Below are 25,820 nucleotides of genomic sequence, written 5' to 3'. Positions count from 1 at the left end.
CGGGACATTCAGACTAGTTGTGGGACAAAGTCCTTGAACCCAGGAGAGAACATATATAAACCAACCTTTGACGTACACACAAGTAGAAGCATGAGTGAGGGAGTGGGAACATCGGGGGCTGGACCAGGCTGAGGTGAGTGCCCGTGTGGGGTGGGGTTTGGTTCTCACTGAATGCCCCTCCTTCCTCCATGCCCAGGTGGTGCAGGAGCTGAAAAGCAGTAGCTGCAGCCAGGTGCTGGAGAAGTACGACTCCTTCTCCACCAAGGTCAGTCCTGGGACCCACTTCCTGCTGCCCACAGCCCACCCTGTCACAATCTATGGAAACCACGGCAGGACCACCCACCCTCTTTCCAGCTTGTAGCAGGAGGAACATGTTAACCCTTGACCCACCCTCCCCAGCAGGCAGCCAGAGGGAGCCTGTGCACAGACCCTGCCCCTGGGCATAGTCCCGCCTGTGGCTCAGGGCTGCCCAAGATGGAGAGGGGGTCTTTCCTCACCCACCTACTCCAACCTCTTGCTGTTTCGTACTCAGCCAAGCACACCCTCAAGGCCTTGGCATTGGCCGTTCCCTCTGCCTGGAATGCTCTTCCTGCAGATATCACATGGCTTGCCCCTCAACCTTCTTCAGGTCATGGCTCAAGTGTCCACTTTGAACTGAGGTTCCTCCCATCTGGCACCCTCCCATCTTCCTTTCTCTGCAATATTTTCCACCCTAATGCTTATCACACTGTAGTGAATATTTTACTTGTTTAATTTGTTTATGGTCTGCTTCCCCTGCTAGAATGTAAGCTCCTGGAGGACAATGGTGGTGGGAGGGAGGGGAAGGAAGGGGGGAAGGGAAACGGGGGGGGGAGGGAAGGAAAAAGGGAGGAGAGGTACAGGGCTTGGAGAATAAGTCAAGCTAGAGAAGATTCTCAGTTGCCCACCCCTACCCCCCACCTTCCACGCATCCCATGCACAGAGGTAGGGAACCTACCACCCTCTCTGGGTTCTGGTTGTCTTCACTGCAGATCTTGAAGCGTGTCTCCGGGAACTTTGTGATGTTGTTTTTCCTGGGATGGTGGGGCCCTGCCGCCTTGTCTCTGGTTTAAACATGCATGTTTTTTGTTTGTTTGTTTTTGCGGTACGCGGGCCTCTCACTGTTGTGGACTCTCTTGTTGCGGAGCACAGGCTCTGGACGCGCAGGCTCAGCAGCCATGGCTCACAGGCCTAGCCGCTCCACGGCATGCGGGATCTTCCCTGACCGGGGCACGAACCCATGTCCCCTGCATCTGCAGGCGGACTCTCAATCACTGCGCCACCAGGGAAGCCCTAAACATGCATGTTTGATAGAGGTTTTTGCCCAGGTTAAGGCGAGACCAGCCATGCCCTGTCATCCTGGCAGTCCCTGTCAGGACTGCCCCCCTGAGTGCCCAGCCTCCAGGGCTGCTGCACTGGTGACAAGGGTACCAGATCATCCCTGGACACCCCTCAGCCCTCGGCAAGCTGAACAATTGGTCACCCTAACAGGTGAAGCCCTCCTGGCCAGTTCTGTTGTGTGAACTCTGGCCTTGCTTGGGAGAAAGGAGCAGGGATGAAGCATAGGGCACAATCCTCAATGGGCACTTCCACAGGGAGAACTTCAGGGTCGCTTGCTGGTGGGCTAGCCAGGACCACAGTGTGATGGTGGGGGATGAGGGCAGGGTGAGAAAAATTACTCAGTACCTAGATTCCTCCAGATCAGTGTAAGCAGCCCAACATACTTGCAGTTGACAGGAAGACTGGGCCTCAGTTCCCCCACCTGTAAAACAGGGATAATAAGCTACTTCTTAGGGTTATGTGAGGCTTGTACAAGTGAAGGGCTCATCAGAGGGTGTGTATGTGGGAAGTAGCACTGAAAGTTAGCTGTTTTCCTGTTATTAGGACAAAGGAGAGCATTTTGAGACTGTCAGAACCTAGTACAAGTAGACCCATGGCAGCCCCAAGGGGCCCGGCTGAATGGTCTGGCCTTTCCACTCTGTCCAATTCTGTTTCTGCCTGTCCCTGGATGCAAAGCAAGGGTTCTCATGTTGGCTTCCAGACGATCTGACTCCCCTGCCTTCTCTCCTTGCACGTGGTCGGCTGGTTGCAGGGATACCTGATTAAGGCGGGGAACCTGAGCCGGGGGGCCGTGCAGATGACTGGGGACCTGCCGAATGCAGATGTTGGCCACTACGAGGCCTTCTTGGAGACCCTGCATGCCATCATCTCCCTCTTCCAGGAGCCCCAGTGGGAAATGGGGTGGAGAAATGGGAAAATGGGCATGGGTTAGCCAACTACTAACCAGGACAGCGGTCGAAAGAAAGTTCAGATAAATCTGGTGGAAAATCCCAAAAGAAATGGGCAAGAGGGGAAAGCAGGGGTTTCCAAACTCCAATGAGCCTCAGAATCAGTAGGGGTCTTGTTAAACACAGAAGGTTGAGCCCCACTCTGAGTCTCTGATTCAGTAGATCTGGGCTAGGACCAGAGAACATGCATTTCTGACATGTTTCAAGGTCTGCTGCTGCTTTCTGTCTTTCTGTCTAGGATCCCCACTTTAAGAACCTCTGGCTAAGCGGCAGTCACATCAGGAAGCTACAGATCTACTTTGCCCTGGGCCTCACCTGCTCTCTGGTTACAGACAAGGGGTCTCACTGTCTTTCATCCCAGGAAGATGTATCAGGGGTGCTAACTCCAGACCCCAACCACCAAACCCCTGGTGGCTGTCAGGATGGTCTGGGGCCACAAAGATAAAATAGACCGGAATTCACTCTCCCTCAGGGTTCTGTGACCCAATTCCTGCAAAAAAAGGCTACAGCTATTCGCGAGAGGTCAACAGACCCTGCAAGCATTCAGTGGCCAAGGGGACTGGCTCAGTTATTTGAGCATCCGGTCTTCTTTTCCCAATAGCATCTTCTCCCTTCCTCCCAGAATTTTTTTCAGGGTAAATCCATTTATATTCAGGCCAGGGACTGTCCTAAAGGGAAAATGGAAGGAAGAGGAGGGTCTTAAGGCAGGTCGAGTGGGGTGACCACTTGAGGAGGCGGGGGGTGGGGTGTGTGTGTGACTGCGAGCCAGGCATGATCCATGTTTCAAGCCTGAGGCTCTGGCAAGGGGCTGTACCTGCCCAGAGGGAATGCATTTTTCTGATTTGTCAGCCCCAAAATGGCACCTATCTCTAGTTCCCCGGAGCTAAGAGCCACCCTACCCGGCATGCCCTCCTTTTGCCAATGGCTTACCTCCCTAGCACACAGGCTAGAGCAGGTCCATGAGAGGGCTCAGCCTCTGTACAGTCCAAATGGCCCATCCTCTGCCTGGCCTTGTCCATCAACCTGCCTCCCTGTCTCTCCCTTGCCTGCTCACTCTCAGGTTTGATGAAATCGCTGGGGGCTTTGACCAGCTCCCCCAGGCCCTGCATGCTGCCCTCTTGCCCGGGACGGTCCAGATCCACTCGCCAGCAGAGGAGGTTGAGTCGTACGGAGACCACATCCACATCACCTACCGAATGCCTGACCCTCTGCAGACCAGGTCACGTCTGACCGCCGATTACCTGATTTTAGCCACCACAGCCAAGGCTGCCTGACTCCTCTGTTTCAGGCCACCTCTCTCCCATGGCAACTAGGACGCACTGCGATCCGTCCACTACAGCAGTGCCACCAAAGTGATCCTGACCTGCACGCAGCATTTCTGGGAGCACAAAGGCATCTTATGGGGAAAGTCCAGCACCGATCAGCCTTCTCTTCATCTTCTATGCCAACCACATCTTCCCCAACGGCACAGGGGTCATCCTGGCCTCCTATACCCTGGACGATGACTCCTCTTTCTTCGCTGTCATGGACGTGCCTGGGCAATTGATATTGTCCTGGACGACCTGGCAGTAGTCCATGATCTCCCCAAGGAGGAGGTGTGGGCCCTGTGCCCCTATTCCACGGTCAAGCATTGGAGCCAGGACCCCTACTCCATGGGCGGCTTTGCCTCCTTCACTCCCCACCAATATGTGAACTATGCCCAGGAACTCTGCAAGCCAGAAGGACACGTCCACTTTGCTGGGGAGCACACAACCCTGCCCCCCAGCTGGATTGACACAGCAATCAAATGAGGGCTCAGGGCAGCACAGAACATCCAAGAGGCTGTGGGCACGGCTTTGACCAAGGACCCCAGAGACCCAAAAGAACCCCACTCCAAAATGGGGCTATAGCTACACCTGAAACACAATACTGTAAATCAACGATGCTTCAATTTAAAAAAAAAATGGAGCTATAGCCAACTTTACGACACCAGGAATTGGAGTAACTCTGGTCACCATGGTCCACCAGGAAAAGTCTCAAAATCCACTCTCTCACTTTATCTCCACCTTTTTCCAAAGACGCCAACCAAGAGGTGCCACGTAAGGCCAAGGAACAGAGTCCATCTAATATTTGGCCACCCATGACCTTGGATTTATAGGCAATGTCTCAACGACAACAACGTGTGATATAGTGATTAAAACAGTAAAGCATTCATTAAGTTTAAGGCTATCACTAAGTGTTTTACCTACATTCTGGGTGGCATCTAAATAATTATAGCATTGAGTGCTGAGAGTTAGGGAGGGCTTTGATTTCCAAGGACCTTGTCTGGGGTCCTTGGCTCCTCTGTTATTCCTTTAATCTGAGTCTAGTCCTACCTCCCCTTCCCATGTCTACTCCTCCATCTCCCGTGACTGTGAATTTTAAGAGAAGTTGGGAACTTAGATGGAGGCAACCTTGTGGCCAGCAACATGCTCAATGCTTTTCCACGTTATTAAAGCAACCCCCAGTGTACATATTCTAATATTACTCCATTTTATAGATGAGGAAAACTGATTTTCCAAGAGGTTAAATAACTTGCCTGCGGTCACAAATGCTGGTCCAGAGGGATCAAAACCTAAGTCATCTAACCCCAAATCTTCTTGCTCCTACACTCAGTGGCTCTGTCTTATTCTTTTTTTGTATTCCTGAAACAACAATTCACACTGTTGACATTCAGCAATGAATATGTTGAATGCTCGAGTGATAGAAGTTCTCAGAATGCACAGCATCAAAACTGCATGGTCTGTCCTCCATCCTTTTCCTATCCCCCTGGATCTTCTTTGCCTGGCAGCGCTGAGGGGTGAGGAGGCGACAGATGGAGTCAATACTGATGAGAACTTTCAGGCAGACAGATGCATGAGGTCTAAAGAGGCCCATCATTTGGCAGTGACCTGGCCTGAATTATGTCCCTAAAGGACCTCTTGGAGGTATGAGTAATCACCCAGAGGGTCACAAGAAGGGGCCAGGTGACTATGAGGTTAAAGGACAGTTCATCACCAAAGGCAAAAAGTTACCTTCAGAACCAGCTGAGAAAGTGTCATTCTCTTTAGAGTCTGAGGCTAGGACAGAACAACAAAGTATCCAAGAACCCTCCTCCAGCTGGGAGGGTCTGGGATCTTATCCTGCTTGTAAGCTAACAAGTTAGCTTGCCACAGTTTCATGGATGCTGGCAGAAGACTCATGGGTCAGAGGCAAAGGATTTTATTACTCATGCACAGCAAGTAGCACGAGCACCCCAAGCCACCAAGTCCCAATGGGGGCAATGCAGAGGTACCCAGGTAGACACCAAGCATTTAGTGGCGTTGCATTGCAGCTGAGGAACACTGAACTCAGAAAATTGACCAGTTGTGTAGAAAGCAGTAAGCGTTTGTGGGGAGTGAGTAGGAGCTGGGGGAGGAGGCATTATCTCATCCCTCAACGTTGCTCACTAAAACACAGCTCTGAGAAACAGCCCGAGCAAAGAGCAGTCAGGGTCTTGCATTTTAAGCATATCCAACAGGAATGTGCAGAGACACTCAGGCCTCATTGGTGATTGACTTTCCCAACATTGACGGACCCGTACCTCAACCACTTCCCTACATAGTGTGGCTTCTATCTCCTTCCTCGTGTTCACCTCCATAGGGGCTGGCACCCCCAGTCTCACTGAGTCCCCAGTCTATCTCACTGTACACATGAAGTTCACATGGAGTTCACACTGTACACATGAAGTTCACAACCACTCTGACAGTGGCTCTGAAATCTGGTGAATCAGACCCAAATCCTGCCTTTGGTGAACTTGGAGACAAGCTTAGGGACTGTCTTATTCCATAAGGGCTGCTATAACAAAAATATAATAAACTGAGTGGCTTATAAACAACAGACATTTATTTCTTATAATCTTGGAGTCTAGAAAATCCAAGATTAAGGTGCCAGCAGATTCAGCAGATTTGGGCCTGCCTACCGGGAGCCCAGTTTCTTGCTGTGTCCTCACACAGTGGCAGGAGCAAGGGAGTTCTCTGGGGTCTCTTTTATAAGGGCACTAATGACATTCATGAGGGCTCAACCCTCATGAACTAATCACCTCCCAAATCGCCACCTCTGACTACCATCATATTGGGGATTAGGTTTCAACATAAGAATTTGGGGGGGCAACAAAAACGTTCAGTCCATAGCAGGGACTATGACACATGTTCAAACAAATGTGACAAGTGACAGATGATGGTGTTTGTCAGAAATAAAATAGGAAAAACCTTGGGATGCCAGAGGTGGGCTTCTTCCTGGATTATATCTGCTGAAGGCTGATGTCATCCATTATGTAGGGAGCATGTAACAATCAAGATACAGAGCTATTTCATCAACACAAAGATCTCCCTCTTGCTATGCCTCTGTAGTCACCTCCACCCCACTCCCTACCCCCCAATAAACACAATCCCTAGCAACAACTAATCTGTTTTGTCACTATAATTTTATCATTTATAGAATCTTATATAAATAGAATCATGCAGTATGTGACCTTTTGAGATTGACTTTTTCACTCTACGTAATTCCCTGAGGTATATCCAAGTTGTATCCTGCATCGATAGTTTATTTGTTGTTAGTGCTGAGTAGCATTCTGTGGTATGGTGGTACCACCATTTGTTTAACCATTCACTTATTGAAGGGCATTTCAGTTGTTCCCTGTTTCCCTGTCTTTTGGCTGTTACAATAAGGGTGCCAAGAACATTTGTGTACAGGTTTTTCTGTGAATATCAGCTTTCACTGCTCTGGGATAAAGGCCTAAGTATGTAATTGTTGGGTCATATGGTAAGTTCATGTTTAGTTTTGTAAAATATTGCCAGACTCTTTCCTAAATGGCTATACCATTTACATTCCCACTAACAATGAATAAGTGACCTACTTTCTCTTCATCCTCGCTAGCACTTGGTGTTATCACTGCTTTTTATTTTAGCTATTCTGAAAAGTTTGTGGTGATATCTCATTGTGATTTTAATTTGCACTTCAATAACGTTGAACATAAATGTCTTGTCATGTCATTGGCTCATTTTCTAATTGGATTGTTTGCTTTTTTACCATTGAGTTTTGAGAGTTCTCTATTATATCCTAGATATAAGCCCTTTGTCAGATATGTCGTTTGCAAATTTTTTTTCCTGTTTGTTGCTTGTCTTTACATCCTCTTAACAAGGTCTTTTGCAGAATAAGTTTTTCATTTTGATGAGGTCCAATTTAATATTTTCTTTTGTGGATCATGTTTTTATTGTCATTTCTAAGAACTCTTCACTAAGCCCTAGGTCCTAAACGTTTTCTCCTGTTTTCTTATAAAGTTTTTATAGTTTTATGTGTTACATATAAATCTATGACTCATTTTGAGTTGATTTTTGTGTAAGGTGTGAGCAATTTTTCAAATAAGTTGTATTATTCTTCTACTAATAAGTTTTATATACTCATGGTAGAAAAATCAGCAAATGCATGACATTACAGCAAAGAAAATTTAAATTTTTCATAATCCTACCACGTACAGAAAATCAGTTACATTTAGATGTATGTCTTCCCAGCTTTTAAAAAATCCTTTGTTTTTTATTTCTAGATTCCTTCCAATTCCTTTTGAAGATGAGGGAAGATTTCAAAATGAAACTTAAAGGTTAGATGGATTTTCATTCTCTTTCGTCTTCATCCTTTGATTGGCCAGTTTTATAGATGAGAAAACTAAAGCTTAGAGAGGATAGACATCTTGCCTTCTGAAAAGTCCAGTCAGAACTTGAACTCAGCTCAACCTGACCACCAGCCATCATTCACCATGCTATACTCCACACAAGGCTAGATTACAAAAAAAGCCAACTGCTAGCACACAGAAAAGCAGAGGCAAAATTATTTGTCCAAGACCTGGGGTCGTTTGGCAAGCCCGCTTGTAACTAATGTGGAGGTAGAATATATCCTAACAGCTCTGGCCTGAAGGGCTAAAAAAGGTACCCAGGGAGAAATGAATACTTTGAAAAACAACAAATTAAGCATAGAGGGTCAAAATACTATACAACTATTAAGATAGAACTTAAGTGTGACCAGTGTTTTTATTATTAAAATAGATTATTTTCCGCAGGTGTCACAATAGAAAAATGGGCAGTGAAAATTTCTAGAATAAAAACGTTTAAAAAGCAGCTATAAAAGATATTTTGGGAACAATTAGGGGAAATTTGCACGTGCACTGGTATCTGATGATGACAAGTTAACGTTAATTTTCTCAGGTGTGACATGGAGTAGTGTAATACTGTCTGCAACTTTCAAATGGGTGGGAGGCTGGGGAAGCTCTATCTGTCTAGAGAGAAAGAGAAAATATGGCAAAATATTAACCTATGTCGTATGTAGGTAGAAAGAACACCGGTGTTCGTTGGGTCATTGTTTTCATTATTTCAATTTACTTTCAAAATAAAAAGGTAGATGTTGGGGGGAGAGAATCTCCTGACTTCTTTTCATAGCAAAACTTGTCTGAGCCATTGTGAGGAGCTAAGACCTTCCTGAGTCCCCCTCTAGGTGACATCTGCCATTCTAATGGTGGTTTGGGCATTCGGGGAGATTTTTTTTAACCCTGGGCATTGGAAGACTGGCACTTGTGGCAGCACCAGGGTTTTCTTTTGGGATCATTTAGTGCTGTCCACAATGTTCTTCCCTTCCTAATTAAGGTATCGTAGGTATAGGACAATGATTCACACACAGCTAGCACCCGTTAACCAGAGTAACTCTCACCTCTGGTAATTCCTTTCTCCCAAAAAGAAAGCAAATACTGTATCGTTGAGGTTTAGTTGAAACAAAAATGGAGCTTTCCCTGACCGGGAATCGAACCCGGGCCGCGGCGGTGAGAGCGCCGAATCCTAACCACTAGACCACCAGGGAGCACATGAGAGCAGCTTCTACATCGAGCTAGACTAAGTGTAGAAGGTGTGACGTAAACTGGGTTCGTGAATATGATTACATGAATCTCGGGTACTTACACCGCCTCCCTCTTCCACCTAGACAGTCTCTCGGCCACTGTAAATCCGAGAAAACAGGCAGTGGAGAACAGCAGGAACGGTAAAGTCTGAATATGGCCGCCTTCTCAGAAAACAGGAAAAAAAAAAAAAAAAAACCACGCCAGTAGCACGGGGTAAATGCGCTTACGTATGTTAGCCAGCTTAGCCGAAAGTGGTAAAAGAACGCCTGTCAGAAGTGGGATTCGAACCCACGCCTCCATTCGGAGACCAGAATGCCCACAGGGAAGGTACACACCTTGAGTCTGGCGCCTTAGACCACTCGGCCATCCTGACACGCTGTGAGCTGTTTACTCGTAGAGAGCCTGCTTCCTGCGGCAGTCTGCTGCGCGGCTCCGGCTCACGGTCCGGGCGGGCTGTTGCTGGATCCGCCCGGCCAGGGCGAAGGAGAACCGCCCGCTGGGCGCCGGCCGCCAGCCGCGGAGCTCTTGGGGGACACCGGGCACTCCGGAGTACCCAACCTCGCTCTCCCGGGCGAAGCCAGAAATCGAGCCGGATCTCCAGAAGCAAGGACAATCCCTCTAGAAAACCAGAGGGGTTAGTGACCACCCGGCCCAGCAAAGGAGGGAAACTATAGCAGCAAAGACAAAGAGAAAGCGCCAGGATGCAGCCCACCCGGGCTACCCGCCACTGCCAGATCCCGGGTTCCCGCCGCACATTCCTGGCCCTAGCTTCGAAAACTGGCTAGACGAGTGAATACAAAGAAAGCACTGGAATTGCCACAGAGTAAGCGACAGTGATTACTGTTGTTATTTCAAAATTATTAGGGCTTTCTGCCTTATTGTCCCTGGCATACCCATCCTCTTAAGGTGCACCCCTCTTCCTCTGCCAAGCCCCCCAGCCGTGGTTAGAGATAATGGGGAGATCAGTGTTCAAGAAAAAAAATTCATTCATGACACTTGTCAAAGCACTGTAAGGAAGACTTTATTCAAAGGGGGAGTTAGCAAGATATGTGTAGGTACCACTGCACCAGGGTCTTGCAGTGGGGGAGGAGAGATTAGACTCAGCTCTGAGTACAACAAGAGAGAGTGGAAATTTATAGCCAAAGAGAGAGGTTGGGAGGGCGTCATTGGATGGAAAATTACTAAGGGGGGGATTCTGTACAAACCGATCTAACAGGGTTCTTGCTGAAGGTAGGCCAGAATATCAGATATCACCTGGCAGATGGTAGAGGACAAGGAGCCCCATTATATATTCAGGGTGATCATATATCAAGGATGGGGCATTCTGGTTAAACATATTTAGCAGGATTCTTGCTAAAAATGGACATTGTAGAGAGAAACATGGAAGTCCAAAAGACAGGCCTAGTTTAAAAAGAGTTCAGGGGAGCAGTTAACAAAAGAGTGCAAAGATAGCAAGAGTGCTTTAGCATCAAATGGAAAGACCCCACTCCTGTGCTCCAGACCACATACCATTCACTCACTCACTCATTCATTTGTTCATTGAGTCGTTATTGATATAGCAGGGAACAAAGTCCCTGCCCTGGCAAGCTGACTGCCGGTGAAGGGCACAGTCAGCACAAACAAACATACAGGCTGTAAGGACAAAACAAAAGCAGGGCAATGAGATGGTGGAGGTCTATTTTTAGACCGGCTTGATCAAGTAAGACCTCACTGCAGTGACTTTTTCTAAAAATAATTTTCGAAAAGTAAAACACATGACTCCCATGCAAAAATATGAATGATGCCCATGTATCAAGATTTTACTCAACTCATTAACGAGGGGCTCTGTAAGATGTTATAACCAATTCAAAGGAGATTTTGAAGACATCATTTTTTTAAATTTTTTTTATGGCTGCGTTGGGTCTTCGTTGCTGCACGCAGGCTTCCTCTAGTTGCAGCGAGCAGGGGCTACTCTTCGTTGCATTGCGTGGGCCTCTAATTGCACTGACCTCTCCCGTTGGGGAGCACGGGCTCTAGGCGTATGGGCTTCAGCAGTTGTGGCTCGTGGGCTCAGTAGCTGTGGCTCATGGGTTCCAGAGCACAGGCTCAGCAGTTGTGGCGCACGGCCTAGTTGCTCCGTGGCATGTGGGATCCTCCCAGACCAGTGCTCGAACCCGTGTCCCCTCATATTGGCAGGCAGACTCCCAACCACTGTGCCACCAGGGAAGTCCCCATTATTCTTTTAATAGTCAGCCAAAGGAATGTTGAAAAGAGATTGCTAACAGATGGAAGATAGGTTAATATATTAAGGGTATAATAAACTGTGATGTTTACGGTATGGTCACTACTTTGGGGTTGTTTTTTTCCACCAGAGATAAATCAGGTGCATCTCTTGACAAATTTTATTTGTATTGCTATAAATAGGAATCTTTGGCCTTGCACTCAGACAGAAACCATTTGCATTACTATCGGTTTTCTACAAGTTAATTTCTACCCATATGGAATTGTGAAATAAAGTCAGTAGAAGCCAATCAAAGGTGCACATGGAATCAGATAATCCCCAAAAGATCTGCTAGACAATGCTAAGCTGTAAGGACACCTAGTGTCCAAGAGAATCAGAGCTGAATAACAGTTAAAGCATTAAAAACATATTTTATCCAGGAACTATTGCAATAGGGGAAAAGAGACCTTATATAATAGAACTGGGCTCAATTCCAAATACAGCAAGGAAAAGTGGGGATTTCTGGCTAAGGAGCACGGTGGGGTCTCTGGATGGAAAATGGCTGAGAAGAGACATCAAGAGTAGAGAGATTCTTGCTAAACTGATTTAATAGGATTCCTGCAGGCCTGGGTCATCAGATATCACCTGGAGAATGGTGGGGATGAGGAATTTGATTAGCTGTGGAGGGTGATCAGGTATTAAAGGTGGGGGGATCCTCACTAGACTAACTAGCAGGATTCTTATTAAAACTAGACTCTACAAGGCAGGACATGGAAGCGCAAGATCAAGGCCTAGTTGAAAAGAGGGCTCAGAGGAGCCTGACTAAATTTTGGTCAAAGAGGGAGCTTTTGTCACACTAATAATCTCTTTTCTACTTTCAAGTTTTGGATAATCATTTCTTTCACATTGGAGCCTTAACTGAAGGGAAGACATAAGCACTGAGAGAAGGGGAGGGATATTTTCCCTCCCCTGACAATAATATCCTAATTTCTCTGGTGGCCTACTTGGCCTTCAGGAACGTCTGACCAGCCTGACCTTACCTCACAGTATCCCATGTACCCCAGTGAGCTAGCTGCTTTTTCCTCAACATGCTTGATCTGTCTTCATTCCTTCTAGCTCACCCAGAAAATCCTCTGAGACCCTGGAGGGCAAGGACCAGGGATACACCAGAGAAGAAAACAAAATGCCTGCGCTCAAGAAGCTCACATTCCAGCAAAGAAAGATGGAAAATAAACAAAATCATTATATGTGGGGAGTGATAAGTACTGTGAAGAAAAATAGAGAAAGAAGGGTAGAGAGAGATGTAAGTGGTTCAGAAGGTCTCTCAGGATGTGGCTTTTGAGCAGACATTTGAAGAGAGTCAGGGAGCAACCAGATAGAATATCTGTGGAGAGAGAGAACAGATGCAAAGGCCAGAAAGGAGTGCAAAACAGACAATGTGGCTGGAACTGAACGAGAGGGCCTGGTGCCAGGCTGAGTGAAGAGGAGAGCTGAGGTTTGGTAAGATATGGGCTGCTTTCCAAGGATCCTCTGCCTGCTATATGGAGAGTGGACTGCAGAGTGCATGAATGAAGCAGGGAGAAGAGTTGAGAGGCTAGCGCAAGCTCCCTTGGATGGACGAGGGGAACAGCAGGCCAGGTGGTGAGAGATAGTTGAATTCTGGATATGGAATGGAGCCAGATGGAGCCAGTAAGATTTGTTGATGCACAAGAAGTAAAGAAGTGGCGAGTACCTAGAGGACTTTGGGCCTGAGCAACTGGCTAATAGGGAAGGCAGGGAGGAAGCAGACTGTGGAGGAGGGAGAGTATTGATTTTGATCTTCAAGGTTAAGATGCCTGTTAGTCATCACTAATCGTTAGAGAAATGCAAATCAAAACTACAATGAGGTATCACCTCACACCAGTTAGAATGGGCATCATCAGAAAATCTACAAACAACAAATGCTGGAGAGGGTGTGGAGAAAAGGGAACCCTCTTGCACTGTTGGTGGGAATGTAAATTGATACAGCCACTATGGAGAACAGTATGGAGGTTCCTTAAAAATCTAAAAATAGATCTACCATATGACCCAGCAATCGCACTACTGGGCATATACCCTGAGAAAACCATAATTCAAAAAGACCCATGCACCCCAATGTTCATTGCAGCACTATTTACAATAGCCAGTACATGGAAGCAACCGAAGTGTCCATCGACAGACAGATGGATAAAGAAGATGTGGTACATATATACAATGGAATATTACTCAGCCATAGAAAGGAACGAAATTGGGTCATTTGTAGAGACATGGATGGATCTAGAGAGTGTCATACAGAGTGAAGTAAGTCAGAAAGAGAAAAACAAATATCGTATATTAATGCATATATGTGGAACCTAGAAAAATGGTGCAGATGAACTGGTTTGCAGGGCAGAAATAGAGACACAGATGTAGAGAACAAATGTATGAACACCAAGGGGGGAAAGTGGCAGGGGGTGGGCATGTGGTGTGATGAATTGGGAGATTGGGATTGACATATATACACTAATATGCATAAAATGGATAACTAATAAAAACCTGCTGTATAAAAAAAATAAATAAAATTAAATTTAAAAAAATTTTAAATGCCTGTTAGAGGAGTCAAGTAGCAGATAGATACAAGCATCTGGAGTACAGTGGGAGATATGAAGTGGAAGGTCATTGGCCAATAAATTGTATTTACTTGTATCCCTGCCATAAAACAGGGAATTCGCTGGCAGTCCAGTGGTTAGGACACCGCGCTCCCACTTCAGGGGACACGGGTTCGATCCCTGGTCGGGGAAATAAGGTCCCGCGTGCCGCCTGGGGCAAAAAAAAAAAAAAAAGGCATAAAACAGGATGAGCTCACCTAGAAAGTGGGTATAGAGGCCAAAGACTGAGCCCTGGGACGTTCCAATAAGTTGAGAAAGAGGAGGAAGCAGCATAGAAGGCTGAGAAAGAATAGCCAGTGGGAAAGAAAGAAGAAGAGAAGACTGTGGTGTTGTAGAAACCATGTGGAGAAAGAGGGTAGAGGAAAAGAAAAGTGATCAACCGTCCAATGCTGCTGAGGAGAGTAACTTGAGAACCCAGTGGAGCAGGGTTCTGGTGAGCTTGGAGGACAGACTGGAGGTGATGACAGTACATACTGATGCCCTTTGGGAGGTGTTCTGCCCTAAATGGCATCAGCAATACGGAATGCTAGCTGCAGGAGACCACAGAATCAAGGTTTGGGTTTGTTTGAAAACAGACATTACATGATGTGTTGTATTGATGGCAATGATCCTGTGTTGTTATACTTCTTAGCATTCTCTGGACTCCTCTGGCCATGTGGTGAGACTACTTCTCATGGTTTTTGTTTGTTTAAAAAAAAAAAACTGAGGAGGGACTTCCCTGGTGGCACAGTGGTTAAGAATCCACCTACCAATGCAGGGCACATGGGTTCAAGCCCTGGTCTGGGAAGATCCCACATGCAGCGGAGCAACTAAGCCCCTGAGCCTGTGCTCTAGAGCCCACGAGCCACAACTACTGAAGCCAGCGCACCACAACTACTGAAGCCCGTGCACCTAGAGCCCGAGCTCCGCAAGAAGAGAAGCCACTGCAATGAAAAGCCTGCACTCCGCAACGAAGAGTAGTCCCCACTCGCCGCAACTAGAGAGAGCCCGCACACAGCAACGAGGACCCAACACAGTCAAAAATAAATAAATACATTTATTAAAAAAAAAACTGAGGAGAAATTGATATAACATAAAATTAACTATTCAAAGTAGCATTTCGTACATTCACTATGTTGTACAACCACTATCTCCAAAATATTTTCATTATCACAAAAGCATACCTTGTACCTGTTAAGCAGTTACTCCCTGTCTCAGTCAGCTTGGGCTCCTGTAATAAGATGCCATAGACTGGATGGCTTAATAAAAATTTATGTTCTCATGGTTCTGAGGGCCCCACCCTCATGAACTTGTCTTAACCTAATTAGCTCCCAAAGTCCCCATCTTAAAATACCATCACATTGGGGAGTAGGGCTTCAACATGTAAATTTGGGGTGGCATAATTCAGTGGCCAACACTCCCCATTCCTCCCTTCCTCTAGCCCCTGGCAACCACCAATCTGCTTTATATCTCTGTGAATATACCTATTCTGGACATTTCATATAAATGGAATATTATATACACTCTTTTGTGCAGGGCTTCTTTCACTTAGCTCACACGCCAAGTAAGTGTGCATCCATATTGTAGCATGTATCATTACTTCATTCCTTTTCATGGCTGAATAATATTTCATTGTATGGATATATCACAATTTGTCCATTGACAGACATTTGGGCAACTTTAGCTATTATGGATAGTGCTCCTATAAACTGATGTGTACATGTGTTTAAGTACCTGGTTTCAATTCTTTGGGTAAATACCTAGGAATAGAATTGCTGGGTTATTGGTAATTCTATTTTGGGTCATTAGAATCTATTTTCCACAGTTGTTGAACAATTTACATTCCCACTGGCCATGTATGAGGATTCCAATTTCTCCTATTCTCTCCCCAGCTGCTTTTTTTTTTTTTTTTTTTTTTTTGGATTATAGCCACCCTCCTGGGTATGAAGTGGTGACTCACTGTGGTTTTAATTTGCATTTCCCTAAAGACTAATATATTTTCATGTGTTTCTTGGCCATTTGTATGTATTCTTTGGAGAAATGGCTATTTCTTTGTCCATTTAAAAACTTGGGGTGTTTGTCTTTTTGTTATTCAGTTGTAAGAGCTCTTTGTATATTCTGGATACTAGACCTTTATTAGCTATATGACTTGCAAATATTTTTTTCCATTCTGTAGGTTGTATTTTCATTCTTCATAATGTCCTTGATGCACAAATTTTTAAAATTTTGATTACGTGTAATTTATCTAGTTTCCTTTTGTTGCTCATGCTTTTGGTACCCTAAGAATCCATTCCCAAATTGGAGGTCATAAAGATTTATCCCTATTTTTCCTAATAGTTTTATTATTTTATCTCTTATATTTATGCTGTTGATCTATTTTGAGTTAATTTTTGTGTGTGGTATGAGGTAGGGGTCCAACTTCATTCTCTGCATGTGGATATCCAGCTGTCTTAACACCATTTGTTTAAGAGACTATTCTTTCCTCATCATTCAAAATCCATTGATCCTAGATATATGGGCTTATTTCTGGGCTCTCAAATCCATTCCAGTGGTCTATATGTCTATCTTTATTCTAGTACCACACTGTCTTGATAACTTTTTTATAGTTTTGTAATAAGTTTTGAAATCAGGAAGTGTGAGTCCTCCAATTTTGTTCTTTTCTTCAAGATTGTTGAGGCTATTTGAGGGCCCTTGTAATTATAGATGCATTTGAGTATTGGCTTTTCCATTTCTGAAAAAAAAAAGCCATTGGAATTTTGTTACAGATTACATCACTTTGGGTAGTTTTGACTCTTAACAATATTGTGTTCCAGGCAATGAATATGGAGTATATTTCCATTTATTTATGTCTTTAATTTATTTCAGTAATGTTTTTTAGTTTTCAATGTAGAAATCTTTCACCTTTCTGGTTAAATTTATGCATAGGGGGCTTCCCTGGTGGCGCAGTGGTTGAGAGTCCGCCTGCCGATGCAGGGGACACGGGTTCGTGCCTGGGTCCGCGAAGATCCCACATGCTGCGGAGCGGCTGGGCCCGTGAGCCATGGCTGCTGAGCCTGCAGGTCCGGAGCCTGTGCTCTGCAACGGAAGAGGCCCAAGGGATTGGGCCTCCCTTAATCCCAAGGGATTAAGACACAAGGAGAGGGGGCAAGGACATAAGGGTGAGCACCAGGGGAGTGACTACAATGGTAGAACCCGGACTGGAAGCTGGGCAAAGTGAGGAGGGAGGACAGAGGTGGAGTGGGTCAGTAACAAGGTGGCAGGCTGGAGTTCCAGTGGGGTCAAGAGTGGACCAGAGCAGCCCAGCGCAGCCCACCTGCCCACGCATGTGCCCGCCAGACCTGCAAACTTGTGCCACTGGCTGTGCCCATCCCCGGGGAGCCTGAGTGCCCGCAGCCCGTGCCTCCCACCCATCTCCAGCCATGGCCATGTGGCTGACAGGGTCTTGGTGTCAGGCCTGAGCCTCTGAGGTGGGAGAGCCGAGTTCAGGACATTGGTCCACCAGAGACCTCCTGGCCCCATGTAATATCAAAGAGCAAAAGCTCTCCCAGAGATCCCCATCTCAACGCTAAGACCCAGCTCCACTCAACGACCAGCAAGCTACAGTGCTGGACACCCTATGCCAAACAACTAGCAGGACAGGAACACAACACCACCCATTAGCAGAGAGGCTGCCTAAAATCAAAATAAGTTCACAGACACCCCAAAACACACCACTGGACGTGGTCCTGCCTACCAGAAAGACAAGATCCAGCCTCATCCCCCAGAACTCAGGCACTAGTCCCCTCCACCAGGAAGCCTACACAACCCAGTGAACCAACCTTAGCCACTGGGGGCAGACACCAAAAACAACGGGGAATACAAACCTGCAGCCTGCGAAACAGAGATCCCAAACACAGTAAGTTAAGCAAAAAGAGAAGACAGAAAAAAAACAGCAGATGAAGAAGCAAGGTAAAAACCCACCAGACCAGACAAAGGAAGAGGAAATAGGCAGTCTAACTGAAAAAGAATTCAGAGTAATGATGGTAAAGATGATCCAAAATCTTGGAAATAGAATGGACACAATGCAAGAAACATTTAACAAGGACCTAGAAGAACTAAAGATGAAACAAACAATGATGAACAACACAATAAATGAAATGAAAAAGACTCTAGATGGGATCAATAGCAGAATAACTGAGGGAGAAGAATGAATGAGTGACCTGGAAGATAAAACAATGGAAATAACTACCGCAGAGCAGAATAAAGAAAAAAGAATGAAAAGAATTGAGGACAGTCTCACAGACCTCTGGGACAATATTAAACACACCAGCATTCGAATTATAGGGGTCCAAGAAGAAGAAGAGAAAACAAAAGGGACTGAGAAAATACTTGAAGAGATTATAGTTGAAAATTTCCCTAATATGGGTAAGGAAATAGTCAATCAAGTCCAGGAAGCGCAGAGTCCCATACAGGATAAATCCAAGGAGAAACATGCCAAGACATATTAAAAAAACTGTCAAAAATTAAATACAAAGAAAAAATATTAAAAGCAGCAAGGGAAAAGCAACAATTTACACAGAAGGGAATCTCCATAAGGTTAACAGCTGATCGTTCAGCAGAAACTATGCAAGTCAGAAGGGAATGGCAGAACATACATAAAGTGATGAAAGGGAAAAACCTACAACCAAGATTACTCTACCCAGCAAGGATATCATTCAGATTCAAAACTAAAACCTTTACAGAGGAGCAAAAGCTAAGAAAATTCAGCAGCACCAAACCAGCTCTACAACAAAGGTTAAAGGAACTTCTCTAGACAGGAAACACAAGAGAAGGAAAAGACTTACAATAACAAACGCAAAACAATTAAGAAAATGGTAATAGGAATATACATATCAATAACTATTTTAAATGTAAATATATTACAGGCTCCAAGCAAAAGACATAGACTGGCTGAATGGACACACAAACAAGACCTGTACATATGCTGTCTACAAGAGACCCACTTCAGACCTAGGGACACATACAGACTGAAAGTGAGGGGATGGAAAAAGATACTCCATGCAAATGGAAATCAAAAGAAAGCTGGAGTAGAAATTCTCATATGATACTAAATAGACTTTAAAATAAAGACTATTAAAAGAGACAAAGAAGGACACTACATAACGATCAAGGGATCAAACCAAGAAGAAGATATAACAATTGTAAACATTTATGCACCCAACATAGGAGCACCGCAATACATAAGGCAAATGCTAAGTGCCATAAAAGGGGAAATTGACAGTAACACAATCATAGTAGGGGACTTTAACACCCCACTTTCACCAATGGACAGATAATCCAAAGTGAAAATAAATAAGGAAACACAAGCTTTGAATGATACATTAAACAAGATGGACTTAATTGATATTTATAAGACAGTCCATCCAAAAACATCAGATCACACTTTCTTGTCAAGTGCTCATGGGACATTCTCCAGGATAGGTCATATCTTGGGTCACTAAGCAAGCATTGGTAAATTTAAGAAAATTGAAATCATATCAAGTATCTTTTCCTACCACAACACTATGAGACTAGATATCAATTTCAGGAAAAAATCTGTAAAAAATACAAACACATAGAGGCTAAAAAATACACTACTAAATAATCAAGAGATCACTAAAGAAATCAAAGAGGAAATCAAAAAATACCTAGAAACAAATGACAATGAAAACACGATAACCGAAAAGTTATGGGACACAGCAAAAGCAGTTCTGAGAGGGAAGTTTATAGCAATACAATCCTACCTCAAGAAACAAGAAACATCTCAAATAAACAATCTAAACTTACACCTAAAGTAATTAGAGAAAGAAGAACAAAAAACCCCAAAGTTAGCAGAAGGAAAGCTATCAAAAAGTTCAGATCAGAAATAAATGAAAAAGAAATGAAGGAAACGATAGCAAAGATCAATAAAACTAAAAGCTGGTTCTTTGAGAAGACAAACAACATTGATAAACCATTAGCCAGACTCATCAAGAAAAAAAGGGAGAAGACTCAAATCAACAGAATTAGAAATGAAAAAAGAGAAGTAACAACAGACACTGCAGAAATACAAAGGATCATGAGAGATTACTACAAGCAACTATATGCCAATAAAATGGAAAACCTGGAAGAAATGGACAAATTCTTATAAAAGCACAACCTTCTGAGACAGAACCAGGCAGAAAGAGAAAATATGAACAGACCAATCACAAGCACTGAAATTGAAACTGTGATTAAAAATCTTCCAACAAACAAAAGCCCAGGACCAGATGGCTTCACAGGCAAACTCTATCAAACATTTAGAGAAGAGCTAACACCTATCCTTCTCAAACTCTATCAAAACATAGCAAAGGGAAGAACACTCCCAAAATCATTCTACGAGGCCACCATCATCCTGATACCAAAACCAGATGTCACAAAAAAAGAAAAGATGTCACAAAAAAAGAAAACTACAGGCCAATATCACTGATGAATATAGATGCAAAAATCCTCAACAAAATACTAGCAAACAGAATCCAACAGCACATTAAAAGGATCATACATCATGATCAAGTGGGGTTTATCCCAGGAACGCAAGGATTCTTCAATATACACAAATCAATCAATGTGATACACCATATTAACAAACTGAAGAGAAAACCATATGATCATCTCAATAGATGCAGAAAAAGCTTTCAACAAAATTCAACACCCATTTATGATAAAAACCCTCCAGAAAGTAGCCATACAGGGAACTTACCTCAACATAATAAAGGCCATATATGACAAACCCACAGCCAACATCGTTCTCAATGGTGAAAAACTGAAACCATTTCCACTAAGATCAAGAACAAGACAAGGTTGCCCACTCTCACCACTATTATTCAACATAGTTTTGGAAGTTTTATCCACAGCAATCAGAGAAGAAAAAGAAATAAAAGGAATCCAAATCAGAAAAGAAGAAGTAAAGCTGTCACTGTTTGCAGATGACATGATACTATACATAGAGAATCCTAAAGATGCTACTATAAAACTACTAGAGCTAATCAATGAATTTGGTAAAGTAGCAGGATACAAAATTAATGCACAGAAATGTCTTGCATTCCTACACACTGATGGTAAAAAATCTGAAAGAGAAATTAAGGAAACACTCCCATTTACCACTGCAACAAAAAGAATAAAATACTTAGGAATAAACCTACCTAAGGAGACAGAAGACCTGTATGCAGAAAACTATAAGACACTGATGAAAGAAATTAAGGATGATACAAACAGATGGAGAGATATACCATGATCTTGGATGGGAAGAATCAACATTGTGAAAATGACTATACTACCCAAAGCAATCTACAGATTCAATGCAATTCCTATCAAACTACCAGTGGAATTTTTCACAGAACTAGATCAAAAAAGTTCACAATTTGTATGGAAACTCAAAAGACCCAAAGCAATCTACAGATTCAATGGAATCCCTGTCAAACTACCAGTGGAATTTTTCACAGAACTAGATCAAAAAATTTCACAATTTGTATGGAAACTCAAAAGACCCACAATTTGTATGGAAACTCAAAAGACCCCTTGAGAAAGAAAAATGGAGCTGGAGGAATCAGGCTCCTGGACTTCAGACTATACTAAACCTACAGTAAGCAAGACAGTATGGTACTGGCATAAAAACAGAAATATAGATAAATGGAACAGGATAGAAAGCCCAGAGATAAACCCACGCATATATTGTCTCCTTATCTTTGATAAAGGAGGCCAGAATATATAATGGAGAAAAGACATCTTCTTCAATAAGTGGTGCTGGGCAAACTGGACAGCTATATGTAAAAGAGTGAAATTAGAACACTTCCTAACACCATATACAAAAATAAGCTCAAAATGGATTAAAGACCTAAATGTAAGGCCAGACACTATAAAACTCTTAGAGGAAAACATAGGTAGAACACTCCATGACATAAATCACTGCAAGATCTTTTTTGACCCACCTCCTAGAGAAATGGAAATAAAAACAAAAATAAACGAATGGGACCTAATGAAACTTAGAAGCTTTTGCACAGCAAAGGAAACCATAAACAAGGCGAAAAGACAACCCTCAGAATGGGAGAAAATATTTGCAAACGAAGCAACTGACAAAGGATTAATCGCCAAAATTTACAAGCAGCTCATGCAGCTCAATATCAGAAAAACAAACAACCCAATCCAAAAATGGGCAGAAGACCTAAATAGACATTTCTCCAAAGAAGATATACAGATTGCCAACAAACACATGAAAGGATGCTCAACATCACTAATCATTAGAGAAATGCAAATCAAAACTACAATGAGGTATCACCTCACACCTGTCAGAATGGCCATCATCAAAAAATCTACAAACAATAAATGCTGGAGAGGGTGTGGAGGAAAGGGAACCCTCTTACACTGTTGGTGGGAATGTAAATTGATACAGCCGCTATGGAGAACAGTATGGAGGTTCTTCAAAAAACAAAAAAATGGAACTACCATATGACCCAGCAATCCCACTACTGGGCATATACCATGAGAAAACCATAATTCAAAAAGAGTCATGTACCACAATGTTCATTGCAGCACTATTTACAATAGCCAGGACATGGAAGCAACCTAAGTGTCCAACGACAGATGAATGGATAAAGAAGATGTGGCACATATATACAATGGAATATTACTCAGCCATAAAAGGAAACGAAATTGAGTTATTTGTAGTGAGGTGGATGGACCTAGAGACTGTCATACAGAGTGAATTAAGTCAGAAAGAGAAAAACAAATGCCATGTGCTAACACATATATATGGAATCTAAAAAAAAAAAAAAAAATGGTTCTGAAGAACCTAGGGGCAGGACAGGAATAAAGACTGAGACACAAAGAATGGACTTGAGGACACCGGGAGGGGGAAGGGTAAGCTGGGACAAAGTGAGAGAGTGGCATGGACATATATACACTACCAAATGTAAAGTAGCTAGTGGGAAGCAGCCACATAGCACAGGGAGATGAGCTCGGTACTTTGTGTCCACATAGAGGGTTGCGATAGGGTGGGTGGGAGGGAGCCGCAAGACAGAAGAGATATGGGGATGTATGTATATGTATAGCTGATTCACTTTGTTATACAGCAGAAACTAACATACCAGTGTAAAGCAATTATACTCCAATAAAGATGTAAAAAGAAAAAAAAAAAAAGGAGTGGGCCAGAAGGAGTGGACTAGAAAGAAAGGTGGTGTTAGAGCAAGATACTTGAAATACCTAGAATACCTTTTGAGAGGAACTGAAATGTCATGTAGCAAGAAGATGCAGCTTTTAGGACTGCTGGGCAGGACTGAGGAAAGCTTTAAAGCTATTTGGCTAAGTTCTACTACTGATGTGATATTTTCTTTTCTAGATTCATTTATTCTAGCTTTATCAATTTTAAAAAATGTTCAAATTCCATGAAATATTTCATGCATAAACTAAAATCTGTGCTCACCAAACATATTACACTTTGTAGTTTACACCGTTTTGCCACTTTAGCTTCCAGGCAAGTGGCTATGTAGAATGACAGAATTGTTTAACTCAAGCTGAATCTCCATCTTTACAACCACTGTGCTATGGTTTATTTTGAATCCACTATTTAAATGCAGGTATATGTGGTACCTTAAGCCATGGAGATGCTATATGTGCCCAAAGTGAGCTCAAATGCTTCCAAACCAAACTGTTAGGAACTTACTTTGGAAGTGAGCATGTGTAGCCGAGTGGGCCAACCCAGCAATGGGAGTTCTCCAAATTAACTTCCATGTAGAATATAATGTTTATTAAAGGACAAACAAGAATGTGCTACTTGAAGCATAAGGATCTTGAGACAGACTAACTGAACTGTAATTCTACAGTTGTTTAGAATTTAGACCACTAGGAGATGTTACCTGGGCCAAGTGTTTTATCACTAACATGGTTTATGATTGATAGGGTATGATGGTAATTAAAAAGCACTGACTTATTTGCTTTTATTTTGTATTTAAACTCTTTACAGGCAATGCCCCTGACTCTGGTTCTAACTCCACTCGGCTGCCTTTTTGCTGTTTCACCTCCTGGAAGTAGATGCACATGTACAAGATAACAATGTCCTGGGACTTAAGGTGTCTTCTTACCTTGCTGTAGGGAGCTGGGTGAAGTGGAGATGATGGGCAGAGCAAGAATTGGGGGCAGGCTGAGGAGGAGGTAGTGCCAGGCTAGGGCAGGGTAGGAGTGATGGGGTGGAGGATGGAACAATAATGAAGAGTCAGGGTCATCTAATTTAGAGGAGTCTTTTCTTCCTGCTCTTGGAACTTTGTCTCCTTAGTGCCTCAGAGTCCTTCCCCCAAGCTTCCCAGTTGTTTCTCTGATCTCCTTCGACATTCCCTTTCCCCTGTCCTGCCCACCCCCAAGACAAGATACCTTCAAGATAAACTGAGCTTTAGTAGATGAGCAAGGCCTAGACCCTCAGCTAGTAATGGCTTTGGAGATCCTGGAGGACTTACCAGCATCACATCTGCTGTCTCCTAGGCTCCAATATATGGTGCTGGCAGGGAGTAGGTGACTCAGTAGGTCTAGATGCTCGGGTTACAAAGAGGGTCTTATAATAGCTTCTAAAAAGCCTCCCACAGTGCTCTGCCAACTCTCCTCCTCTCTCGGTGTTGGACTTCAGTGGTGCACATGGTAAGGGAGAAAATGTTTCCTGCAAGCCCTTCCTCATGACCACCCCCATATCATTGTTCATTCTGTTGTCATGACCTTAAAGTGCTCCAAGAAAATACAGACTTATTTTCAAGTCTCAGTGGAGATGTGAATCACCTCACTTGTCTCCCACAATTTTCTTGTATGCCCCTTGAACACCATCAACTTCTTGCTACCAAGCAACTTTCAGATCCCATCTCCTTTTCCCGATGTCCACCAAGAGCTCAGCTTTGCTTTCTAGTCTGAAATTACTGCCTTCAGAATATCAAGACTTCATTTAATACACTTGAAGTAGTCATCTCAACAGATGCAATAGCCAGACTTGGGTTTTCTTGGTGGAGAGGGCTGAGGGGTAAGCATTTTGTTTTAGGCATCGTATTGGGTGTCTTTACAACCCAGGGAGAGGGTTGGCATAATCAGAAGCAGGCCTTACAACAAAAATTTTTCCCAACACATGTCCTCACCTACTAAACATGCTTCTCACCTTATTTTACTGCTGGAGCTGTTAGCAGGTTACCTCCTTTCCTCCTTTTCCAGGCCTTCTAGATAAACAGGGCTATGGGAAGCACACTGATGGGGAGCATTTTTACACACAGCTATAGCAGGCTTCTAGGATTCTTAAGAGTTGCTTTCTGATCAAGTCCTGTCTATTTAGCTCTCAAGGTAGAGCATTTTCATTAGGGTTTTGGGCTAGGAAAAGAGGGATGGTGTGCTTAGCCTCTGCATGAATTTCAGAGAAAGCCTAAAGGGTGTCAAGGCTAATGAGGCATGAAGACCAACAGTCTAATCCAGCAGACTGCAGTCTCTGCTCAGGGCTCCCAACGGGAAGTTTAGCCACAGCTGTTTTAGATGCTCCTGGAGAAAGTAAACTGAAGATTGACAATGAGGGAATTCCAACCATGTTTCCCAGTTCTCACTGGTGGAAGTGGCTTCATTTCTCACCAGTTGAATGGACAGTCTGTGGAGGGCAAGACTCACCAGGTCCTGGGGAGGGTGGAAGCAAGGAGAGATGGTTCATTTGGGAACCATCCACATACGGCCTGGTGAGTGGACTGAACAGACCAGGAGGGGAA

General features: G+C 43.9%; 2 non-coding genes across 2 annotated transcripts; both read right to left on the bottom strand.

Annotated features, from left to right (window-relative positions):
* Positions 1-9,116: 9,116 nt before the first annotated feature.
* On the bottom strand, positions 9,117-9,188 carry TRNAE-CUC (transfer RNA glutamic acid (anticodon CUC)). Its single transcript has one exon. It is a non-coding gene; the product is annotated as a tRNA-Glu (tRNA).
* Positions 9,189-9,492: 304 nt separating this feature from the next.
* TRNAL-CAA (transfer RNA leucine (anticodon CAA)) lies at positions 9,493-9,598 on the bottom strand. Its single transcript has 2 exons — positions 9,561-9,598; positions 9,493-9,538 (listed from the first exon to the last, which is right to left on the bottom strand). It is a non-coding gene; the product is annotated as a tRNA-Leu (tRNA).
* Between the last annotated feature and the right edge of the window lie 16,222 nt (positions 9,599-25,820).

Source organism: Delphinus delphis, chromosome 3, assembly GCF_949987515.2.
Source record: "Delphinus delphis chromosome 3, mDelDel1.2, whole genome shotgun sequence".
Taxonomy (NCBI): domain Eukaryota; kingdom Metazoa; phylum Chordata; class Mammalia; order Artiodactyla; family Delphinidae; genus Delphinus; species Delphinus delphis.
This window is presented reverse-complemented; position numbering and strand designations above follow the sequence as displayed.